Source organism: Pholcus phalangioides, unplaced genomic scaffold (assembly GCF_987345545.1).
Source record: "Pholcus phalangioides strain wild (caught in Gottingen) unplaced genomic scaffold, Ppha-v1.0 ptg000001l_1, whole genome shotgun sequence".
Classification (NCBI taxonomy): domain Eukaryota; kingdom Metazoa; phylum Arthropoda; class Arachnida; order Araneae; family Pholcidae; genus Pholcus; species Pholcus phalangioides.
Window position 1 is genome coordinate 20,272,258 of NW_028301594.1, and position 19,306 is coordinate 20,291,563.

Here is a 19,306-nt window from a genome sequence, read left to right on the forward strand (position 1 = left end):
CACAATGATGATAAATCTATCTGACTTTGAGAAGAAAGCGAAAAAAAAGTGATTCATCAATTTCCAAGACGAGGGCACGCTCATGTGAATAGAAATCAGTGAAAATGATCAGCGCATTGCAGGATGTACCCACTGACTCCAGATCCTCGTTAGGAGCCATTCAAAACATCTTGACTCAAATCTTCAACGATACAGAAAAAAAGAGAGAAATCACTCTCTGATATGTAGCGTGGGACTAGCCAAGTAATGATAATTATTCAAACAGCTTGCTAAGATATAATCCTACAAAAGCATACCATTTAAAAGGATGAAAAAGACAACCCAATCGCAAAAGCTCTCCGACCATTCGTCATTTTTCAATGAATACGACAATTGATATCAACGTGCTACTGTCTTCACGCGTGCGAAGGAAAATAATCTTAGGAAAAACAGAATAACAATAAAATAATAATTTTATTATTTTCGGGACTGTAGACGGTCTTCATAATATCCTCTGATGATCTCGATAACAGCACTTTTTTTTTCTCTTTTTTCAATGGTCCAAAGAAAAGAAATAAAAGTGAAATAATTGCTGTGAAATTATTCGCGGTTAGTAGAAATATTATTTAAAGGTATATTGTGATCTTAATAAATTATATAACTCATTAAAACTCTTGAAACTACCGACGTCAGTCGATGCTACGAAGAGGTATTTTGAGTTCGTTAAAAAAATACCTGCCCCGTTACTCTGCCACAGACCTTACAAAAAATTTATCTCTCTCGCTCTCTTCCTCTTTTTTCTATATAAATTTACTCGTCATTAAAAATTATTTATCCCTATAACAATTTTTGTGACAAAATGAAGAGAATAAGTGGTATGGAGTCTCGTTTGTACATCGCATCGCTAGAGGTTTCAGTCATTGGATCACAATATATTGATATTGCCTTTCTGATTTATTAACAATCTATAAACAAGAAAAAAAATTTAAGAGCATTTTACTACTCACTCATTCGCTCATTAAATCCACACTCCTCCCTATTAGCCAATTTTGAAAACCTCTAAAAATCAAACTAGAGAATAGTGAAGCTCAGGACCCAAATGCTAATGAGACAATACTGAAATATCAAAAATAAATATAAATATACTCCGACATTTTCGTGTGTGTATGCAGGGTGTCCTGTAAGTCCTTTTATCTGATCAGACGTCCATTATAATGGTATGGTTCCAATTTAAAAAATGCTTAAAACTGTGTTGAAAAATCCCCCTGCACCAGTATTGAGAATGAAAATAGTGTGTAACAAAATAATAAAATCAAAATTTTTATTTGGCCACCCTGTCCTAAGAAAACAATTAAAAGTTGTTGCCCTGTCTCTTTTGAAGCCAACAAAAAGTTTTCAAGTTTCTAAGTGCAATTTCAGTTAAAAAATCTGAGAAAAATTGGGAAAGTTTGGTGAAAACGGAACATTTTTTTCGAATTTTCATCGAATTTTTTTTTTTTTTTGAAATGTTCAGTCGAGACCGTTCTTCATCTCTTCATCGCGACTATCATCCAACAAGATTATGAATGATTGGGTAAAATAAAGAAAATTTCTACATCTCGTGACAATGTTAAGCAAAGGAAGAAAATGATAATGAAAATAGTAACAAAATATAATGGATTCACAATGATGATAAATCTGATATCCGACTCTGAGAAGAAAATAAGAAAAAAAAAAGTGGTTCATCAATTCCCAAGACGAGGACACGCTCGTGTGAATAAAAACCAGCGAAAATGATCGGTACATTACAGGATGTACTCACTGACTCTAGATCCTCGTTAGGAGCCATTCAAAAACATCTTGACTTAATAAACGATACAGAACGAGAGACAGAAATCGCCATGTAGCGTGAGACTAACCAAGTAATGATAATTATTCAAACAGCTTGCTGAGATATAATCCAACAATAGCATGCCATTTAAAATAATAATAATAATAACAACCGAATCGCAAAAATCTCCCGGACCATTCGTCATTTTTCAATGAATACGACAATTGATATCAACCTACTACTGTCTTCACGCGTGCGGAAAAAAAATAATCTTAGAATAACGATAAAATAAATAATTTTATTATTTTCGGGACCGTAGACGACCTTCGTCATATCCTCTGATGATCTCGATAACGGCAAGAGAGAGCTTTGCGTTCTTATTCGTTTATTGTTATTTTCTCTCTCTTTTTTCAATGATCCAAAGAGAAGAAATAAAAGTGAAATCGCTGTGAAATTATATTCGGAGTTTATAGAAATATTGAATGTGTGTGTGTGCTTTAGAAAATGGCCGGAAACTGACTTTATGTTCACTCCTCTGGTTATGCACACGAGGTCCTTGATAACAGCGGGAGGTGACGTGTGAATGGTGGAAAAAAAAAAGGCTGAAAATGCATGGACCGTTAGATACACACACACACACACACACACCATATTTTTTGTTTTGTCTTTCTAATTAGCGTTTCAACCGGCATCCTGGTACAAAAAAAAAACTGTTATCATCAGTCTGATCTCTATATAGATAGATTGGCAAGTCATACAACTATGAAGGACTTTCCTGCACGCTACAAGGCTATCTATCTATTCTGCCAGAAAAGGGGGGGGGTTTGTACTTATACACTACCTGATTTACGTACATAAGTACCTGTTACGCTACCCATGCTGACTATGACGTGGTTTCGTGCACGAACCAGTGGAAAACCCAGACACTAGGCATTATTAGTTTTAATATCAACTACTGTGTTTAGGATTCGCTACTGCCGAGTTTGGCACACTGGTTTGATGCCACACCTCCGTGATTGTGATGATGACGTGATTTTTGGTTGGACAATCGCTATAAATTGTTGATATCCTCTCACAAATCCCCTTCCAACCTTTTCTGGAACTCTCCAAGCGTGCTGTCGCCGCCTTTGGTTGGTTTGTGTTAGGTTGCCACCCATATATATGTATTCTGTTTTCCAAAACATTATTTGGAATGCATCTCGTGTTTTCATAACAGTCATAACAGTCTAAGGGGGATTGTTTGGATATCATATTATATTATGTGCTGCGGCGGTATTTCGTGCAACCGGTTAGAGGGGTACTGGTTACATTCGCTTGCTGGAATTGAATAGGGGGGATTGCCAAAAGTTTTAGAGACAATAACGGTATGGTGGAAGTTAGGAGTGGATTGTGGTGATCTCAAGGGAGCACAAAGCCCCCCTTGTTGACAGTTGTGTAAACCAGATGGCGTAAATCGTTATAGTGAGGAAAACGGGGATGGTTGAGAAGGGGGGGGGTGTAGATTTCGAAAATCCGTCGTGCTAATGACGTATAGATTGTTCGGATATTTATTCTAGGTACATGTCCAGTGCGTCACTAAATTATTTAGGGAAAAATCACCGGGCACCAATCACGTGTAATTATTTTCGCGATGATTATCTCTGCTAACATACACCTGATGAGAGTTTTTGATTCAAGAGAGTATTCGAAAATCATGACCCTTCCCTTTTCGATATTAACAAAGAGCTCTCTTACTCTCTCTCTCTGACCGAACATTAACTTCGACTTTGGCCCACTTTTTCTTTTTTTTGGGTGGTACCTAGTGAGTTCAGTTACTGTAATGAGTGATCCCAGGTGTTCGAGTATAGACGTGGCTAGTTTTCTGAATGTTTCATTTCAAATTAGTTAGCAGCAATCAACGGCTTTAATTTCACATCCAACATTGTTGTTTATATATATATATATATACTGGAGTCCTTTTTTCTTTTTCTAAAATAGCTGCTATGTTGTGTGAACATATATTACCATAATTAATTGCTGTTGGTTCAACTAAGCAATAGCCATAAGTAATGGGCATTAATCAACCTTTTCATATATATTTTTTTTCTATGACATTCTCCTCTAAATTAAAATCGAAATTTTTCACAAAACTTTCAGTGGTTTTTATTTATTCGTGCTTGCTACAAATGTGTGAAGTGTTTTTATAACTGTAGATTTTTTTTTACCTCAGGGAGTTAAGCCCGGACTTGAAGGATTGCGTGGTTTTTGGGTTAGAATATGGTGAAATTTGTAGACTTTTCATCAGAGGGCAGTATTTAAATTTCAGTTTCAGGGTTTTTTTAAGATAACCTCCACGAAAAAGTGCCTCTGGGGAAGGTATGATTTATATCACAAATTTAAAAATAAATTCTGAAAAAATTCTAAGTGAGGATGAATATACCCGGCATCATCTTGACTGAAAACATTTGAACGAAATAAATTATTTCATCACCAAAAAATTTAAAATTTGAAAAAAAAAACTGAAAAGATTTTCTGACATTTATGTTTTTAATGCATTTTTTGTGACCATCGAAAATAGAAAAACATTTTGAAAAATAAGAGAATGTTTGAAAAAAAGAGAATGTTTTTATCTCAAAGGAAGGTTATGAAATAGTTTCATAAAAACCACATTTCAATGAAAAACAATTAATTACTGAATAGATTTAATAATGAAAGCGAAACTTATTCAAACAACTGAGGTATATAGTGCAGGAGACTGGAGAAAATTGATACATATTTTGATGAGATTAATTTTTTTTTTCCTTTTTCTTGGCTTCTCTGACAACTTTTATACAATATTTCAAATTCTTACAAGTTATTTCATGTCTTCAGCTTTCTAATTTTTTTTTCATATAAATATGTGGAATGAATAACTTCTCAAGAAAATATTCAATCACTCAAGTAATATGTAAAGTTGATACAAATGACGAATGTGCCAAAAAGATTGACACTAGTAAAATATTTTTGGAAGAAATATAAGAAAATCATCTTTATTACTCACTATAAACATACGACTGGCCAATTTTGGTTAAGGAAAAAAACTGGTGTTGCAATGATATGCAATGAAGAAAATATTCGTTTTTCTTTGGGTTCCATGGAACAGTATAGTAACCAACAAGGTTTACACGAGAATTAAAACATTATAAACTTCGGCAATGAATAACTTGATGTCTTTTATGCTTTCCTGTGTATTTTATTTTATTTTTTATAATTAAAAACCATGTTTTTGACGTGAAAGTTTAATTTTATTTTGGTAATTTTAAAGAATTTAAATGTGTAAAGGGATCACTTTTCACTATCATGAGAGAATGTATGGTAAGTGATGAGGAACCGTTTCACACCAAAGTTGAAATAATGCACAGGAGGAATGTTTCATAAAAAGGTTGGATAATAAATGGAAAAAAATTTCATACCAAAGCTGAGCAAGAAATTGGAAAAAATTTCCTACCAAAATTAAATAATAAATAGAAAAAAAATGTTTTATGCCAGAATATTAAACCATAAATGGGAAAACATTTCATACCAAAATTAAATGATAAATAGGAAAAATGTTTTTTTTTTACGAATGATGGATAATAAATAAGAAAACTTTTCGTACTAAAGTTAAATTATAAATAAGAGAAATGTTTCATACCAAATATAAATGACAAATGTGAAATATGCTTCATAATAAGGGTGAATGAGAAATAGGAAAAATGCTTCACACCAACATTTAGTAATGAATGAAAGAAATATATATACATATATGCCAAGATTTCACTACATAACATAGGAATTCATAATATAATGCTCAATAATACTGTTTCAATGTTCGTATCTAGTTACTTTCATGCAGTTTACTTGTACTAGCATGATTTGTTAAATAATGAAATATTATACATGACATTTTTTTTTGTAAACTAATTTTAAAATGCACGGATTTTTTTTCTCGTATACACAATCAAGCTAAACGTGCATCCGTACTTTCATATTAACATATAATTTTTATGAGTTGGAAAGAGATGAAAATTCACTCGATAAAATATTTTATAGTACATAAATCTTGATTTAACAAAGAATTTTTCCCCGAAACGTCAAAATCCCGCATAATGCATTACTGGAATTTTCCCCGAAACACGAGAGACATTATTTTGGGACAACAGCTCAACGTCAACGTAAGAATTTTATAAAGCGACTTTTAGTGTTGTATCAACATAATCTTCCAGAGTATTTCTTCCCTCCCGAAGTGTTATAGCAAGCAAACCTCCACTAGGTTCGTCGATTGAGAGATTGAAAATTCCGCTCACGGTATATATACACCATGATAAAGTAATTAAAGCTTTCTCGAGAGACACCTGAACACACACATATACTCGTATATATTTCTCCGAGTATATGTGTATGTGTTTAATACCGTGTGGCATTATTCACTCGGCATCAAAATAAACTATCACACAGCCGAAGCTCAGTTCATTAATCAATGGTTATGCTTTCGAAGTCATGAATTAACCACCAGGAAACCATAACTATCCTGGCATTCGCTCAGGCGGTAAAATAGCGAGAGAGAGAGAGAGAAGAGATAGCGGAGGGCGAGAGCAATGCAGCGAGTTTACGAAATGAAAAATTGCTTCGAAGATCTAATCCTCGGAGAGGATATGATTAACATTATTTCACAAACGGTAGCATTAAATATCGGAATTGCGAGCGAGCGTTGGAAAAAAAAAGAACTAATATTTAATAAAATATGAGAGCAAGAAGGGCGAATGTGAGGAGCAGCATTGTGTGTGATACGCATACGTAATAATAAAGGTTGCTTAGAAATATCCTTGCATATGTTCAATACGCTCAAATGAACGATAAAAAAAGGGCTGTGCTTGATAAAATAACTTAAATTATGGAAATTTTTTGTCTATAAAGGATGCTTACATTATGTTTTTTGATTTGTTATGCAGTGAGTGATTAAATGAATAATATTTTGGAAAATATATACTAGACTCTTAATAAGATTTTTAATAACCCACATATAACAATGGAATTACTGTATATTTACATGAACATGCGAAATATACCTTATTATAATAGACAGTGTTAAAAAATGATTGTAATAATAAATAAATTATTTTCATTTTGCCAGCTAAAAATAAGCACTTTTAATATAATTTTACATTTCTAACCAAGTGATTAATATATCGATCGTTGTGTCGTTTTGTTTGTTCGATTTCTAGATGTTCCAGATTTTTTTATTTCATAAATCGGAATGATATTAGGAAGGAAAAGCAAAAACTAACGCGCAACGCTTCTGTTCCTAGTTAATACTGGTTTTTCCACCAACTTTATTTCGATTTTTGAATTCGGATATCCCAGCAAATATTGCACTTAGAAACGTGAAATTTTCTTTGTTAATCTCAGGAGAGACAGGAAGAAAACTTTGGGTTTTGAAGACAGAGTGATCGAATAAAAAGTTAATTTTTTTAATTTTAATAACTGTACAAACCGTTGCAACATGAATGATGTACTGAGTTCTACCGTTATTTGATACTTTTTCTAATTGGAAGCATTCCTCTCTAGAATCAACGGTTCGCCAATAAAATGCGCGGCAAGGGGAATTAAGTAATCACTAGGGTTCGGATTTCTATGTCTGCATATATTTTTTTTTTTGCGTATTTTGCTATTTTTACGTGATCGAGCATATTTTCACAGTTTTAATGCATATTTTGCATATTTCAATAATTTTCCATAAAGAGTACATTTTTTCCTCGCTATTCCAATCTCGCTTCACACTAGCTTTTGCGGTTCCTGCCTCTAACGAGAGCTCCTATGGCTAGGATTTTTATGCAATAAAAATGGAAACTCGTTACAGAATGGTAAAAAGTCCTGAAACTCGGGGTTTTTCAACCAATAAGCAATGACATTTAATTTTTGAAGCATAAAAATACTAACCCTTCAACGACATTGGTGTGTGGCTGTAAATAGATTAATCATCTGAATCGGTAATTCGAGGGAGAAACTGGTAAAAATTGGTAAATGGGGTGAATTTTTAGCTTTTTTAGCTGGCTCACAAGCCAGCTCAGCCTCAAAATATTTTGTATCTGTATTTGTTTATCTTATAATAATCGGAAATGAGTAATTTTGGATCCCAAAATTTTATTTTTGCCAGTAATACTGAAAACCCAGTTCCTATGTACAAGAATTATTTTAACCCTTTAAGCAGCATTGACGATATATCTCGTCTCTTTTAAAGCGTTATATTTTAGCATTGACAAGCCCAGAAGTTTTGCAAAGTTGATTTCTCAATGATAAACTGTATGCTCAGATGGTAAAATGTTATAAGTAACTTTTTCAAAATTTCACAATGGCAAATTTGCAAACAATATTTCGCCAAAATGCAATGCGTTTTTTGAGTTATTACAATTTGCCTTTCTCATAAACCGGAAAAGACGAAATTTTGCCACCTTCCAAAATTTTGAAGAGTGAGAATCAGGAACCCCATAGTTTGGGAAAATTGACTTATGCCATTTTTCCATGTGAGCGCAGAACTTTTCCCAATACCCCTTACTTTGTATCTGCCAAAAATCGGAAAAAAGTTTACTTCATTAGAAAATATATCGCATTTTATAGGGAGTTTAGCGATTTCTTCTGTGCCGGTTAAAGGGTTAACGATAGCGTTCTTTTCCATTCACATCAATTCACCGAATTTCCTTCCACTGATTCAAAAATAATTTGAAATTGAAAGTCAACAAATTGTACCGAATCAAGACACAGTACAGGATGATTGTAATTAAAGTACCCATAGTCTGAGTAGTTTTTCCTCAAAAACTGCTTATCTGAATACAGCCAAATTTTTAGGATATCTTGATGGAGCCATGGGATACAGATTTATGAAGTAAATAAAAAAGTTCAATTTTTTATCCCCAGGTGAAAAAGTGGTGCTTATTTTATTGGATTTTACATTTTCCCATGGTCCATATAGTGCATATACCAAATATATAAAGTTTCAATGCAATACGTCTACGAGAACGGGCGCTACAATGGTCTGTGAGTAGTTTTAGTATACTTACACTGCTCAGACCAATGTAGTACCCGTCAGTATGCTCACACTACTCCGACCTATGTAGTGACCGTTCTGGAGGACTTATTCCATTGAAACTTGGTATATAGGCTATATGGTCCATGGGGGGGGGGGGAGGTGGAGAAGGAAAATAAGTGCCACTTCTTCACCTGGTGGTCGAGAATTGATTTTTTTTTAATTTCATAAATCTCTCTTCCATGGTCAAAAAGATATCCTAAAAATTTGGCTGTTTTCGGATAAGCAAATTTCGAAAAAAAAAAAAAAATCTACTCAGCGTACGGGAACTTTAATTATAATCACCCTGTGCATTTCCAAAGTCGGAAAAACATTAATATTCACATTTTCGAACAGAAATGAAATTTATTTCATAATTAGATGTATTATATAATTCACCATTAAAGAAATTTTCCGTCATTCAAACAAACTTTTTTGCCAAAAACTTAGCTCTCAATGAAATTACTGGAACTCACAAAAAATATATTCCATATTAATTATTACCTAATATAAAAAAACGAAACATGGGCCTATATCTGTGTAAAAACCTTAACATGGCGTGGAAATTCACATTAATTTCACCACTCAGTAATACAATTATTATATTGTAGATAATATAGATATATTGCTAACTACATCACATATATTCAACTTGAATCTCTGGAAAACGTCTATTCACCTATTTTTAAGGTTGACTACACATAAAGCATCTGCTTCGTATCCGAAAAATTTACGATTATGTCTCCTGTAGGCCCCATAATTTTTAGTTCCAGAGAATTAGAAATGATATTAATTCCTTAAGGGAATTTAGGATCTAAAAAAAAGAGGATGAGGTTTTTTTTCCCCTTTCCTCCTATTATCGAGAGAATGCGCGTATCTTTCACCAATCATGAATGAGGCTTTATTTATGCGAATTATCTTCTTGAAAGAGAATTGTATAGGAAAAGAGGAAGAGATAATGTCGAGGCTTTTTCCCAGACACTAATCTCAATTACAGCGTCTACCAGGGATTTGGAAAAAAAAATGATGATAGTAATAATCCTTCGAACAAAGAACAGAGACAGGTACTTCTGGCATATTTAAGATGGAAATTTTCCTTGTTAACTAGAGGATTAACTATTATATATTACTTTAGCCGTACATGAGGAAATCTTTGCTGCCGAGTGCATATGCGTACGTACGAACACGTGTATTTCATCTTAAAAGATATTTTTTATTACTTCTAGATCTTTATATTATTTTAATCACTTTTTCGAGCTCTCTTTCTATTGAAATTTATGTTTTTTTTATTACTAAAGATTTATATGAATTTACGTTTTTTTTAATGGATTTCTAAAAAAAGATCAATACTTTTTTTCCATTAAGTCATTTCGCAACTCATTAGCGTTTCTGAGCAAAGAATAAGAATAGATATGCGATTTGTTTTGATATGTGGCTTTTGATAGTAAATTTCAGCAAGTGATTTCACACGTAATGGATTTTGAAGGGAGCAAAACAAAATACAGTGATACCTCGACTAACGAAGATGATTCGTTCCGGAAACACGTTCGTTAGCCAAAAGGTGATTTTCCATAGGTTTCTATGAGAAATCGTTTGACTCGTTCCAGCTCCTGCCCAAAATTTAAGGATAAGCATTCTTAAAAGACCAAGGAATGTTATAAAAAGACAAAAACTGATTAAAGGCTAAAATTAACAGCTTTGGAATTGGGTAAGGGAGAATCTATAGGGAGAGAAGATATGTTAAAGACCTTATTATTTTCCCAGTATGTATACAACCAACACCACCTTTAGCTCGTGTTGACACAACCCAATCGAGTTCGTAGGTGTCCTCATTCATTTGTGATTTGATCAGCTCATTTCTGTGCTGATACATGCAGATGGAAAAGGTAATTTCCTAGAATGTCCAGACTGCTGAGCTTGATGCTAACAGTCTTGCACTGAAAGAACGTGTGCTCTGAAAACATAGGTTTTACTTTTTTGTCAATGCATATCCTATTAGCTGAATTTTTAATTTTTCATGAAATGATTCAAATAATTTCGGAAAAGAGAAGTATAAATACATTGGGAAAAAAATTCCGAGGTGGACGTGAGCTAAAATCGGGCTCTAGTGACATTGAATATTGAATGACCGGACGCACCCAGTTTCCCATCTCAGAGAGATATCGAAGCATTCCCCAACGATGAGTGTACCCTGAAATTTATTAATTTATGGGCAAATAACAAACTACAATATTTCATATATATACATATTTGCATAAAGTATCTGGAATAAAAATTGTAATCATAATCATCATTGTTCACAATTAATCAGTTCGTAATCGTACTTTTGTCCTTCTGTAGATAATCACACAATAATCTTGTCTTGTATATGATAGAATCGGGAATTGAATTTATCTAATCTATGTAGAATATACTAATCTCATTGATTTTCAGTACAAGCAATCACGCCGGAATAAGATATAAATTGCCGTCTATATGGCCGGCGCCTCCATTTCATTCACACCCGCCAGTAATGGATCAAATAGCTGACCTTTGTCTTCTTGGGTGACAAAAATTTTGATGATGATTGCTGCGAAAATTCAGCTCACGACGAGGCTATTTTGCTAGACGCGCGCATTCATACCAACGAAAATGTTCATTAGACGAGGCAGAGAAAGCATGAAAAAGAAACCTTTCGTTAGCCGAGGTATCACTGTACGTCAGAATGATTTGGTCAGTATGGTGGATGTGACAAACATTTTTAACAGCTGAAAACGATGATTAGTGATACTGAGGTTCCAATGAGTAGTTGTAACTCATTAAACTATAATATGAAGTTGGTTTTATCTGAATAAAAATATCTAAATAATAATTTAAATAATAAAATAAGTGAGGAAAAAAGAACTAAATAATAAAATACGTAGTGAAAATATCTCTCCGCAAAGAGCAGGCAGACCTCAACACGATACTTACAAAATATGAAAACTTAGGCATTTTATCATTCATTTTCGCTTCAAAATATGGACGTCAGATGACATTACCAGTAACAAAACAAAATCATTTAGTCAATATGGTATATTAGATAAGATCACGCATATACACAAATATGCACACAACAATGTGCTGCATGTAACCAATTTCATAGAAATTCCCCAGATGAATATTTACGACGTACATGTAAGGTTGAGATGCAGTTGCACTTGATAATAAACATAGATGAGTTCATAAAAATGGGTCATTTTCATTGCGTTTTAAAAGCATGTCCGACGCTACATACCGCTCCCATAATCTTTTTTTTTTTAATATACTTTCATGAAATCATTGTGAACTATATATAATCACTCATCATTCATTCAATTCCACCACGCTGAATGTTGTTAGAAAATTATATGACAAAATTTAAAATCTCTACTAAATTTTAATTGGTGAATTTTGGGCTTTCCCCGGAATTCAGCATCCAAGTCATAACCATCACCCAATGTAATAACACTAGTATTAATGGGGATCAACCATCAATGGTTCTAATTCCCATGAAAACGTATTGAAATTTTTTGAAGACAAATTCGGATATAAATTAGTGCTTTTTAGCATATTTTTAATTGAAAAAAAATCAACACAGGAGTTAAATTAAGTAGAGTGGATTTTTTAATTAGCACAACCAATAGACCCATTAAGTTAATTATAAAGTTTTCCTTTATTTTAATGCATCTATAAACTGATAAAATGTTACTTAGCAAAGATGGATAGCTATTTCCTTGGGTTTTATCTCCGATCACCTCAATTCGGTACAATTTAATAAATCTCTGAACACCTGTAAGATTTCAGCAGCTCTCAAAAATGAAACACCGAAATCAATCCTTTCTAGATATAAAAATATCGTTCTTATAATGTCGTATTTTGCTCTTGAATAACACTTAAAGATGTATATTCTAAAATATCAAATACATTGAAAAAAAATTGATGTACACTCGATCCTTATAACATTCCAACGTGGAACGTTTTCCCGGTTATTAGGGCTGATTTTCGTCGTCCCAGCTCTAACTAATTCTCATAAATATTTCTGGTTTAAAGCGTTTTCCCGCACACAACGCTTTTTCATGACAGTTTTTAGAAAAAAATAACTTTGTAAAAGGGATCCACTTAATGGGTTTTTTAACCATGTATAGCCATGCATATAGTCAAATTTACACCGAACCACAGAAGGTAAATCGACATGTTTTAGACTGTAATTGCAGGATTTAAAACCCTACGAAACCGTTTAGCTGATGATTCAAGTAAAGCCTAATCTCTATACGATTGATAACATTTAGACAGGTGTGAGTGACACTATACTTTCATTTTGGGGAAAAAATCTACATACAGTAACTAACGTGCAACTTTTAATCGACTTATTGTTGACTTTGTAAAAATAATCAAAGTATACCGATTACGTTAAAAGGCAGACTCGATATCTCAGCAAATTTCCCCCATTTATTATTATTTTTTTATCATTTTTGGCCCTGCAGAAATAACTTCTCGTGTTCCATAGAGTAGACCTATTCCATGAGGCTTACTAACGTAAGTAAAAACTAACAAACATGTGCAATTAAAGTTTCTCTAAATTGTACATGTTTGTTAGTTGTTACTTTGCGTTTGTAAGCAACATGGAATACTCTTTGAAACACGAAGAGTTGCCAAAAAAAAGAGATAAACAATGACAACATACGAAGGCCAATTTGAAAACGCAATAAGCTACCAGTAGATGCCATAAGATATCAATGCAAGTATTAAAAAAGAAAGGGGGAAAAGATTTCTTCACACGTTAGTACACTTCACAATACATGTATATACATGCATTTAAATAAAAAATAGATAGTCAATAATCCCGTTTTAAAATACCGTTATAGCGAAAATCTCGTTTTAACGAACACTAATACACTAACACTCTAATCCCTCAGATAAGTTTACACAAGAACAATGCAAAAACCTGGAATTCCTTTGTAACGAAATTTCGTTATAACGAAGTGATTTTCCCGGTCAATTGGGAATATAATGGGATTCGATCGTGATAAGAAAAAGGAAAAATAGTAGTTATAATGATAGATTAGATTAATTATTCACAAATAATGTCGATAAAAATAAGTCAGATTTTGGTTTCATATTGTTTAATTTCGTTCATGTAGTGGGATTTTGAAACTACCATATTTTCTATAACAATAAAGAATGTAGCAGACAGTGCAAAATTCCCCCCATGTTGATACAAAATTGTTATTTTAATGTCAACAGAAGAGCTTAAATATGCACAAAAGAATAGTTCGTATCTTTCAGGATGACATAATATTAAAATTATAACAACTGCTCATTTATATCCAACGAAGGAGAAACAAATACTATTAGATGCATAAAAGTGTTTAAAGCTATGGTTAATATGTATAGCCAAAATCCAGTATTGTTGTATTTCTCTCATCTTTAATGAATATATGATGATATTTTTAGTGATAGAACTCTTGTGTAATATTAATCAGAGAAATGTAGCATTTTACTCAAATTTTACTTTTATCAAAAAATTTTTTCGTTAAAAGGTTCGAGTAGGGCAAATTAGTTCTTAGAATTTAAAATTGTGCGTGATATTTATTTATAATATTCATCGATTAGCAACAGCTTTACTCAAGTTCTCCATTCTTAATTTTTAGCTATGTGTGTATAACAATATGGGAATGTTTCCAAAAACCTTATATTCGATAGAGCGTTAGGTTCACTCACTACCCAAAAATGATACATTTATATAAATGTTTTAAAACTAAAAGCTTCTCTGGTCTTTCCGTAAAAAGAAAAAGCAGTACATTTAGGATAAAAAAAAAAGAGTACAGTTTATAAAGTTTTAAATATTTTTTCAATGATGAAAAATGTGAAATGTGAGGAACATACCGGGTATGGAAGAAGAGGAAGGAAAAAATTACCACATGCCATTATCTCGGAAATGCTGGTTCAGCAAAAGAAGATGCATATCATGAAACACGTCTTGAATATTTAAAATACTTTGAATAAGTGCTAATGGCTTTCGGTATATAATCTCGCTACCAAAAACGACACTATCAGCTTAAAAAAAAAAATAACGGGAAAAGATTTCTCTGAGCTGTGAGGAAAACCCGATGAGCCAATCCAAAAGAGTAATAAGATTTATACGGTGGACATATATACGCAAAGTGAGAAAAGTGAAGCGAACACAGACAATTTATGGGACTCCATCATCCTAAGCGTTAACAGAGCCATTCTATGTGATGACCACTATAATGATGATGATGAAATTCTTCCGTTCAACTTCTTAATTCGAGAGATTTTTTTTTCCCCTTCAGCGTGGAAAAATCTGGAAAAATGTAGTTTTCTAGATTGCGTTTTTTCTAATTGGTCAAATCTGAGGGGGGGAAATTGACAACGCAAACGTTATCTATTTCTGTGAAGGGGGGAAAAAATGTCAAATCTTGGAAGTCTAATGCTATAGCATTAAACATTTTTGAGTTTACGAAGGAAAAATTTAATATTTTTCAGGAAAAGTGTCTTTTAAGGTATTGGATATCTCTACTGGTTGTTGAGCTGATTAGTTGAATCATAGAACATAATGCAGCATCAGGGCCGTCTTAACGAGTTCGAAGGAGGATGGGGAGGGGGGGGGGTGTTAACAATTTTTCGGTGCTCCATTGGATTTAAAATTCATATATTTAGACGGAGTCAGTTTCCAAAAAAAGGCGTACATTGTTGTAGAATTTACAGAAATATACCGAAAAATAGATACAATAATACATGCTCACACTGAGCAAAATTTTATGAAAATTCATTTTTAATGTAGAAATAATTTCATAATGGAAAAAAATAATTTTACAATTTTAAAAAATGTGAAATAAGTGAAAAAAGTAGTTTCACAATTTCCGAAAATGTGTAAGTTTAATTAATGAAAAAATAATAATTTCACAATTCATGCAAAAAACATTTTTAGAAGGTGAAAATTCGATGAAAGAAACAATTTTTCAGAATTAATGAAAATTCTGAATAACCGAAGGCAAAAATTAATTAAAATAGTTAAATTCATGGAAATTAGTATTTGATGGTAGAAATTATTTCAGAATTAGTGAATATAATTTTAGGATTATATATAGGATGAATATAATCATAATACATATCCTTATATTTAGGATTTATATATACATATATATATATATATATATATATATATATATATATATACATTTTTAGAATAAATGAAAGAAATTATTTAAAAATTATTGAAAATTCGAAATTAATGAAAGTCTTTACTTTTTGGGGGTTGTGAAATCAATGAAAGAAATAATTAAATAATTTTACTATTTCCTGCTTCCTTCGCGCACGCGTTAAGACGCCAATGTAAAATATATAACACTTGTTTTCCAAAAATATTTTGTTACTATGAAACACACGTGTCTATTGTTCTACTCTTTCAGTTCTGTGTTTTTTTCTCATAATTATTATCATTACTATTTTGCTCTCTGCATATAGCAGTACATATTTTATTTTTCTACATTTTTGAATATTGAAAATGATTTAAATACTGTATTTATAATTATTTTCGATAAAAAATATCGAAAGTAATTCTGAAATAAAAGACAAAATAAAACTTCAAAGGACCACGATTTAATGAATTTTCGTGAAGTTCTTTTGTGCATGTTTGTGGTTATTTAGACTTCGATTTAGTGATTTTTTTTCGATTCAATGAAGACATCGTTGATCTCGTCAGATTCTTCAAATTGCGTTCAATTGCATTTTATTTCGTGTACTAACTCTTCGTAGTTAATGAGTGTACATGCGAGGTCATACACGAGAGTAAAATATTGGTAAACTTGATTAATTGATCATGATTTAAAATTTTTCACATTAAAGAAGTGAAGAAGAATGAATGAAGGAAAGTGGAATGTGTAAAGACAAATTTCTCACGTATTCCTAATTCCAGTTATTAATGCGAATGTATGTGAAAATACATAATTAATTAAATAGGTACTCAATTCAATGTTGAGTACTTATGATTAATTTAATAATAAAGAGAGTATTCCAATGTTGTTTTTTTTTCTTAAACGGAAGAAATTAGCCAGAGAAAATTTATTATAATTTTGATTGTAATTAATCAATAGTTTTGAGTTTTAATTGAACATTTCCGAAAGATAAATAAATATAACATTTACGTCGTGAAATAATTAAAATTTTATCATGTACTATTTCTTTTGGTAAGTAACATTATATATAATATCTTAATAGGTACCTTGCCATATTAAATAAAGTAATACTGTAATAAATTATATTTTAATACTAATATACTTAATTATGAATTTAATTTGTTAGAAATATTTTATGGTAACATTAATGCAACTGCAATGATATTATTCTTGAAATTTTAAAATTTAAATTTACGGTGATGTAGTAATTGAATGACAACTTTATATTCTATCGATAATTTTTGTTTGTTTTCTTGCTTTTCTATCAAAAAGTTTTCTTTTGTTTTCTTGCTTTTCTATCAAAAATGTTTCTTTCTTATAGTATTTCTCATTTTATTGCAGATTCAACAGCTATTCCAAACAAAATGAAAAAAAGGTAATTGTAGAATGATTTTCCCTCTTTAAAAATACTGAAGATCTGTATAATTTATGTATCATTTCATCAGGAATTATGATCAATGTTTTCTGTGTGGCTTAAACCTGAACCCTGTGTGTGTTTCCTTCAATACCTGAATAAGTTGCATCACTACACATTTAGAACTGACAAATTAAATAAGTGGAGGAAAATGTGATTTTATTGATAAATGAATTTTATGTATTTATTTCAGAATTAATTTATATATTGATGCTGTGGGGTTGAATCAAAATGTAGGAGTGATGTCATTCCAAAAAGATTTTAAATTTGCCTTTCAAAAATTCATCACATTGTATTCAGATGTCTATATTTTGTTTAAACTGGAATATTAAAAACATAAGAAAGCTATGAATATAGTAAAAACAGATGTATGTTTAGTCCTTGGGGTTCACTTATGCAATTTCTTTTTGAACTTATTGTTCTTTATACACATCCGTTTAATCATTCATAAATTAATTTCAATCATCGGTGTGAATTTTGCTGGTATTTCGCACACATTTTACGCTCCAATATTTCTTTGGACCGGCAGCGGCACAAAGTGCAGCACATCCGTCGTGGCATTAATTTTATGAGAATATACAATCTCCCAACAGTGTGATTTTTCCATCAATGTCTCACTGAGATCCATGGTGGATAAAGAACGAGGAGAATGACTCCTTACATTCCTCTTCCATGAGTCTCATAAACTCTTCTCGTGGCGCCAATCCAAATGCGTGTGCTCTTTTAATCAATTTTTCACAGTTTGAAATTAATGTACCTCGACACTGGAACATACCACCGCTGTCATCTATCTGGCCATCAATGTTGATTAAGTACGCTGCGATATTCAGGTGATTTCATTCTGTTGCAGCATCGTATTACGGATCCCAGCTGAGCCGAAGAGAAACAACTCCAGATCGTAACACTTCCTCTTGATAGAAAGATATATTATTATTATTTTCTTAGCAACTTTTGGCATTACAGCTCATCAAAGAGAATTTCTAAATATTAATGTTGAAATCAACATCGGAAACATAGGCGGAGACAGACTTGAAAGTCTGGGGGGGGGCACGATGATTGCTGGGGGGGAAGCATGATGATGATGTCAATTCATATATACGTAAATACATTAGATCAGGCGGCTTTACCTTTGACGATGGGTGGCATTGCCCCCCCCCCCCGTATCTCAGCCCATGATTGGAAAGCAAAGTCTGTTCTTGCAAACTCTGAACAGAACAGATCACTGGTTCTCTTGCAATCCGGGCAAATGCACTGTAACCCAGGCAGTTTGCGAACCGATGAAAAAAAAGTTGGAGGAAAATTTTCTAACCTTCTGAGTAACGTTGAGTAACGTGAGTAACATTGTTTGAGCCCGGAGTACTACTGTCATCTATCAAATGAAAACGAACTTATTTGTCATAATTCTTAAAGTAAAATTGGTTGTTGATTTTAAACCGGTGCGGTGTGCAGCATGGAAAATGATGAATGGTATATTGTATGATACCATATATTTTTTTTTTATTTTTGTGATACACACCAGTACGAACTTTCGATGTTATAACACTGGTAACTATACTTTTATGAATTTTTTGTATAGATGGAAAAAATTGTACCAGGATATTTTGCTGTCATTTATGAAATAAAAAACAGAAACTGTGTGTGATTGCTGCAATCTTCAAGTAAAATTTATCGTTGGTCTCAATACCATGGGCAGCATGAAAATAAATAATACACCGGCAATTTTCATGCTACATATTAGTGTAAATTTTAAGCGAATAATTCCGGTAACTATGTTTTTATGTTTACCACAAAATAATTTTGCATCAAACATAAAAGTGTAGTAACCGCTATCATGGTGCATAAGG

At 32.3% G+C, this 19,306-nt stretch overlaps 1 long non-coding RNA gene across 1 annotated transcript in view; it reads left to right on the forward strand.

The window, feature by feature from the left end:
* The window catches only part of LOC149090039 (uncharacterized), a 222,341-nt gene that overhangs the window by 113,822 nt on the left and 89,213 nt on the right, over window positions 1–19,306 (forward strand). The window contains exon 2 of the long non-coding RNA XR_016193156.1: window positions 17,390–17,423. This is a non-coding gene — a long non-coding RNA (uncharacterized LOC149090039). The remainder of the gene's footprint in view (window positions 1–17,389; window positions 17,424–19,306) is intronic.